This window comes from Chenopodium album, chromosome 1 (assembly GCF_948465745.1).
Source record: "Chenopodium album chromosome 1, dcCheAlbu1.1, whole genome shotgun sequence".
NCBI classification, from domain to species: domain Eukaryota; kingdom Viridiplantae; phylum Streptophyta; class Magnoliopsida; order Caryophyllales; family Amaranthaceae; genus Chenopodium; species Chenopodium album.
The window spans coordinates 3,673,639-3,680,747 of record NC_137834.1 but is presented as its reverse complement, the minus strand read 5'-3'; the positions used below and the strand labels follow the sequence as shown (position 1 = coordinate 3,680,747).

General features: G+C 32.5%; 1 pseudogene; it reads left to right on the top strand.

Moving 5' to 3' along the window:
* Positions 1–4,297: 4,297 nt before the first annotated feature.
* On the top strand, positions 4,298–4,936 carry LOC145557418 (beta-amyrin 28-monooxygenase pseudogene; annotated as a pseudogene).
* The last annotated feature ends 2,173 nt before the right edge of the window (positions 4,937–7,109 follow it).

Here is a 7,109-nt window from a genome sequence, read left to right as displayed (position 1 = left end):
AGGCAGTGGATTATTGTTCCACGGCGCGACTGTGGGTTTGAGATCTTCAATCAAGTTTTTTTCCCTTTCATCTTCTCTATTTTGTTATTGGAATCGACAGGTATTTTACCAACAACATTTACTGAAATGAACTGATTTGAGCTCAACTGAACCGAGCTGAAATATTTTATGAGAGGGAAATTATGAGCTGAAATGAACTAAATTGATTGGAGCTGAACTGAACTGAAATGAAATTAAGTAAATGTGAACAGGCCCTTAGTTAAAAAATATATGCACATTTAACCCTTTTCAGTTCTCATTCTTTTCATTTTAATAAATTTCTCATTGAATTTCAACCTTATATCTATATTATGTGCAACTTTTATTTAATTGAGGAAGTAGATAGAACTTTTAAAAAATTTCCAACCAAAAATACAACAACAATAAAAGAAAACGATGGGGGCTATTTAACCAAACAAAAAAAGATGAGGGCTACATTGCTTTATTTGATTAGTCTAATCTATAGGAGTAGTAGAGATATTGGTAGGTTAAAAACCCACGTTGGCTTTTATTTACATTGGAGATACATATTTTATAATTTGATAATTGCCTACAAATAAATGCTACAATCATGAAATTATGATATCTTTACTGGTTGTTGCATTCAATTTTTTTTTTTCAAGCATCAAATATTTTAGTTGGGAGGTTTTATAATAACTAATAAACTGACAAAAACTTGCTAGCTAAAAATAGAATAGCAAGTACTCGTAATAATCAAAGTCCTAGCATGTCTAAAAACACCGATCATTTGTCACATCAATTTGTCCAAAATCAGACCAGGCTTAATTACGATGACCCCCCTTTTTTTTGAAAGATAATTACGATGACCCCTGAACCGATTTATCATTTAGTTATAGTGTAGTCAGTAGTGTGGTCGTTGTGCGGTTGTGCCGCGCATACTACACAGTAACACAGTGACCGATTGATAAATATGATTAAGTAGTTGTAAAGTCTTGTAACGTATCTGATATGTGGTGTTCTATTGATGACCACAAACTTAATAGGCCAGGGATCTTATTGTTAATGCGGGCGGACCACTTAGAACTGATCCCCGAATCCGGATTAGCCTAAAGGGTGAATCGGGTAGAACACCAAAAAAAAAAATGCGGACGGACCATGGACCTAGCCTTGATCTATTTGATTAGCTATTAATATTAGTTGCTAAAAGTGTTGGTCGCTGTGCAACAACCGAAGCATTATTGATTCTTTGATGGCGTGCAGTGCTTCTTGATCAAGGATGAACTGTTGAAGCTTAGCTGCTTAGTGCTTCTTGTTCATCCAATAATTTTCATCCTTAATTTCACAAATTTATCTTTTTTATGTCAATTTCATTTTAATGGTGATGTATTTTCAGAGAAATTGGTGAAGAAACAAGCTTCGAGAACCGACCTCCATCTAGCACAGATGTTGCCGTCGTGGAGAGAAAAAATTCATCTTAGGGTCTGTTATGTTGAAGAGTACCAGCCACCAGGTGACACTTTTCCTTTAAAAGAAATACTTTTTAATAGATAGTATAGATATAGATTTATGGGTACTTCGCTGACACGTTCAGTTTAGGCACACATATTAAGGAGATGAGATGGAGTGAGACTGTGAGAGAGAATGATAAAGCAAGTGGGGTACACTTAAAAAACAAGAGTTAAGTACAAAGTTGGGGTCTAAGTTTTTAAGTTTTTCACCTTTTGGGACCTGAGTTTTTTTTTTTCACCTTTTGGGACCTAGAGTTAAGAATCCGGCAAGTTAACTCACATTTAACTCACCTGAGAAAAACTTAGTCCCTTAGCACTCATTTTAGGGAAAAAAAACATAATCCCTTCCTTTAAAAAAAAAAATAACAACATAAATACTGTCAAACCAAAAAACACAGGTCAATTGTTAATAAATTTTTTAAAAAATAAAATTTTATAAAAATATTTATAAAAAATTGATGGTAATCTTCTAATGATGTTGATTCCTTAACCTTATTGCAATTTCTTAAAAAAAAAAAATAATAAAACTTAATGCAATTTCTCCTTCAGCATTTGGGCAACCATCTTCACTATTCCCAGCAACCCCTACGACCTTCACCTCCCCAAAATCACCCAACCATTGCAGCACCACCTCCAAGTTCTCAAACCACCGTCCACAACGAGTCCAACAACCACAAATCGCACCAATTTCGATTCAACTATGTGTGTAGATTTCGTATACTTTTACCTACTAATTACTTACTTTTTATATGTGACTTCAACATTAATATAATTGAGACCTCGCTTAACTTGATATCTAATATATACATATCAAATACGGAAAAGCATAACATAACCTATTATCAATAATCAGCGGCTCTATAGATGGCGACCGATAGTCATGATATGTGACTAATTAATTACCTATTTAAAAAATGATAACCTGACTATAAACTATATACTACGTATGTATAATTTGAAGTTTTCTTTTTCTATTATTATCAAGTTAAAAAGGGTTACTTTACTAAAAATATATAAATTGTCATCTTATAATATGAAGCATAAGTTGAGATAAGTTTTTATTTATTTATTTTTACGTATAATTACAAGTATATAAATTGAACTTTACTTTATTTTTTTTGACGGAAAATTCATTGTTTTAACAATATATTTACAAGCTTATTTTGGTTTATTATTGTGTGTTTAGTTAGTGTGCTTGCAATTGTTTATCGTTCATAATGTTTTCTAATTATTGTATATAATGAGTTAATGACAGTTGTGTTGTACACCATCAATCCATACTAAGCTACTAACCTCTCTAATTGTTAATATGTTATTGTACGACATGTACGTGCACTACCATCATGAACAACATTAAATTTTAGAAGAGAAGAAAAATCTTTTAATAATTAGTGTTGAAGTTAAAGGAGAGAAATAAATATAAAAATTAATAGCAAACTTTAGCCTTGTAATTAACCACATGTGTGAGAGAGTAATAAATGAAGGGACTAAGTTTTTAACTAAGGGACTATGTTTTCTTACTCACCTTTGGTTACTTTTGGCCAGAAATTAGACTATAGGTCCCAAGAGGTGAAAAAAAAAACTGAGGTCCCAAAAGGTGAAAAAATAAAAAACTTGGACCCCAATGTTATACTTAACTCTAAAAAACAAGGTATAAAACTTACTCAAAAAGAAAGCGTGTCAACTTAAAAAAACTTCCTAAAAAGAAATATGTGTCAACTAATAAAATACGGAGGTAAGTATTATCTTGAATTGAAGCCCTTTTGAAATTGGGGCCCCTCTACTTATGATATGGGTCTTCTTGTCCTTTAAATTTTTACTCTTATGTTCTAAATTTTAAATCTGATGTTCTAAACTTTTTTTTAGGTGTTCTAAATTAAATCAAATGTTCTAATTTATTACTCACATGTTCTAAACCATAAATTAGTTAAGCTTGATGTCATAAATTTTAAATAACTTGTTCCAAACTTTTAACTTTTATGTTCTAAATTTTAAAACGTGTGTTCTAAGATTTTTAATTATATGTTCCAGATTTTCTAAGATTTTTTATTTATATGTTCTATTTTTTTTACTCGTATGTTCTATTTTTTTTACTCGTATGTTCTAAATTCTTTACTCACACTTTCTATATTCAATATCAATTTGTTCTAAATTTTTATTCACACGTTCATAATCTTAAATTAAGTGTTCTAAATGTTACTCATATGTTTAAAATTTCATAAAGCAAATTTTATAAATTTTTAATCACTTGTTCTAATTCTTAAATCAGATGTTCTAACATATTACTCACACAAATGTTCTAAATTATTACTCATATGTTCAAAATTTTAATTTGAGTCACATGTTCTAAATTTTAACTCGTATGTTCTAAATTTTTACCCAAATGTTCTAAATTTTAAATCAGTTCTCATATAAGTATGAATTCTCACATATGGACTTATTCTCACCGGATCCCTCCCCTATATATATATATATATATATATATATATATATATCCTAATTCATAAATTAAAATCAATTCATATTATAAAGCGTTCATTAATAATCCTAATTCATAAATTAAAATCAATTCATATCATAGAGCGTTCATTAATCAATATTCATTTATGGCTTTGATTTTGATGCAAGGCATTGCTATTCTTATTATCCTCTTTTTCCTTGTTAGTAAAACAAAAAAAAATTGGTTTAATTCAAATCTTAATCTTCCTCGAGGCGAAAATGGATGGCCAATACTAGAAGAAACCTTGAGCTTTGTTTCATGTCCGGCTAAATTTATACTTGATCGGATGATGAAACATTCTGCTGATATCTTCCAGACCTCAATAGCGAGGGAGAAAATAGTTGTTTTTTGTGGTGCTCCTGGTAACAAGTTCATATATTCAAATGAAGCCAGATTTAAAACTTGGCTACCACGTTGCGTTGCGAAAGGCTTATCGCTTATAGATACTGATAGTAGATCTCCAGCATGGGAATTGTTCCACAAGCAAATACACAACTTCCTTAGGCTAGAATCAATGCAACATTATGTACGCATAATGGATATAAAGGCACAACAACATTTGGAGGCGCATTGGTTGCCTTATAACGAAGTGAAGGTCCAATTGATATCCAAAGACTTTGTTTTTTCGCTTGCTTGTCATATATTTATCGGCATTAATTCAGATGCAATTAGGGAACTAGCCGAGCCCTACTACACCTTAGCCGACCGGCTTCTTTCCGTGCCAGTGAACTTGCCTGGTACATCCTACAATAAGGCCTTGAAAGCGTCAAAGGTTGTTCAATCCAAGCTTTTAGATTTAATCAAGAGGAGAAAAGCAGAATTGCTATCAAATATGGATGTTCAAGACTTATTGAGTCGAGTGCTTGTTATGGTTATGAATCATCAAGATTACAACTTTATAAATGATGAAGAGTTAGTTGGTCATTAAACTGCTCTCCTATTTGCTGGGTTTAATACTACAACCACAATCATCTCATTTGCAATAGGTCATCTTGCTGACCATCCCGATGTTTATGCAAAAGTATTACACGGTATGTTTATTACTTTGCTCTCTTATGGATTTTGCTTTTCCCATTTTAAATAGGAAAAATACACTTTAATAATCCCAACTATGGGCGATTTACCTACAACAATCCCAACTAACGTTTATTTTCTAATAATCCCAACTATGCCATGAGTTTTCCTCCAACAGTCCCAAAAACCAGTTACCTGCTAAAAAGGTAAACTTTTTTTTTTTTAAAAAAAAAACGACACATGTCAAAACATGATTGACTTAATATAAAAAAAAATAAATTAAAAAGAAAAAAAATATCAAAAGTCACCCAGCCACCATCTCCTCCCTTCAGCCACCTTACACCCACCATGAAACCCTAGACCATGGCGGCTCTATCCTTTTTCTTCACCCAACACTGCGGCTCCGCCGCCTCCACCGTCGCCTATCCCCTCCGACCAACCGCAGCAGCGCAACCCACCCGATTGACCCGAAGAACACCCACAAAACCCCCTTCTCTCTCCTTCTCGTGCCTCTTTCTCTCTCCTTCGCTGAACACCCACGATTCCACGAACACCGTACCCATGATTCCACGACCACCCACGCTGACAAACACCCACGAACACCCACCGAATTCTCAACGTTGACATCATCTTCAACCTCCAGACCCAATCCATGCCTGTGACGACCTTTAAGGTGGTCAAATTCGAGGTTGGGATCTCGTTTTGGGGGTCGGGGAGGGCTGGTTGGACGGTTTCAGAGGTTGGAGGTGGGTGGTAGAGGTCGACCGACCATTTTCGGTGGTTGGTCGGCCTATTTCCGGTGAGATCGAGGGTTGTGGTTAGGGTGCCGGCGAGTTTAGGGTGGGGGAGAGAGTGGTTGCCACTTTGGGTTTTTTTTTTTATTTTTATTTTTTTTTTTAAAAAAATTGACCAATCCAGTGTTGACACGTGTCATGGTACCTGTTATAACAGGTCATTGACTTTGTGTTTACCGGTTGGGACTGCTGGAGGAAAACTCATGGCATAGTTGGGATTATTAGAAAATAAACGTTAGTTGGGATTATTGTAGGTAAATCGCCCATAGTTGGGATTATTAAAGTGTATTTTTCCTTTTAAATATTGTACTAGTAATTAATTTGCTAGCTTCATGCAAAGTTAAATTATTACCACGTAAAATGTAATACAAGTATTATAATGATTAGAGCAAAATAATGATTAGGAGCAATGCATAAAAATTAAGTATATGTAATATGTTGTTGGATTATTTGGACCTTTATATTACAATTATCATGAAACAGTAGGTTGTTAAATAGGTAATAATATATAGGCATATAATATCAAAAATATATTTAAAGTTATGTTAAAAAATTATCATATTATGCATATCATTTTCAAAATTTATATGCAAATCGATTTTGATCGAGTCAATTTTTTTCCACATTTACATTCCATACATATATATGCACTTGACTCAAATTAATGCATTGTTATATGTTCAAGTTTGATCATGACATGAGTCAATTACTTTGGGATGGAGCAAGTACTTAATTTTATATACACTATATTATGATGGTTAAATTTGTGTACGTATGACAAGTTTATCCATACTATCAATCAAATTACTGCAAAAAAAATGCAAATAATAATACAATCTTTGGTCCGTTTTTTTTTTTTTAATGATACAACCTTTAGGGGTGTTCATTTTAAATACGGAGTAGGCAAAAATCGGTTGGTAACTTGTTTTTACAAGTTACCTTGACATGTACCATTGTTTTATTGGTTTTTTTTAATTATTTAATTTGATTTTAAAAAATTTAATTAATGTTTTTTTAAATTTTTAAAAGATATAAAATAATCAATATTATTATTGTTATTATTATTATTATTGTAAAAATATCAAAAAATAAACCTACAAAGTCAATCAATCAATCAATTATTATTATTATTATTATTATTATTATTATTATTATTATTATTATTATTATTATTATTATTATCCACCACCTTGCCACCACCACCACCTCCCCCACCATTCTACCACCATTCCCTTTCTCACTCCCCTGCACGCAACTCCCCTCCCCCAACACAGGAATCAATTCGCTGGTGTC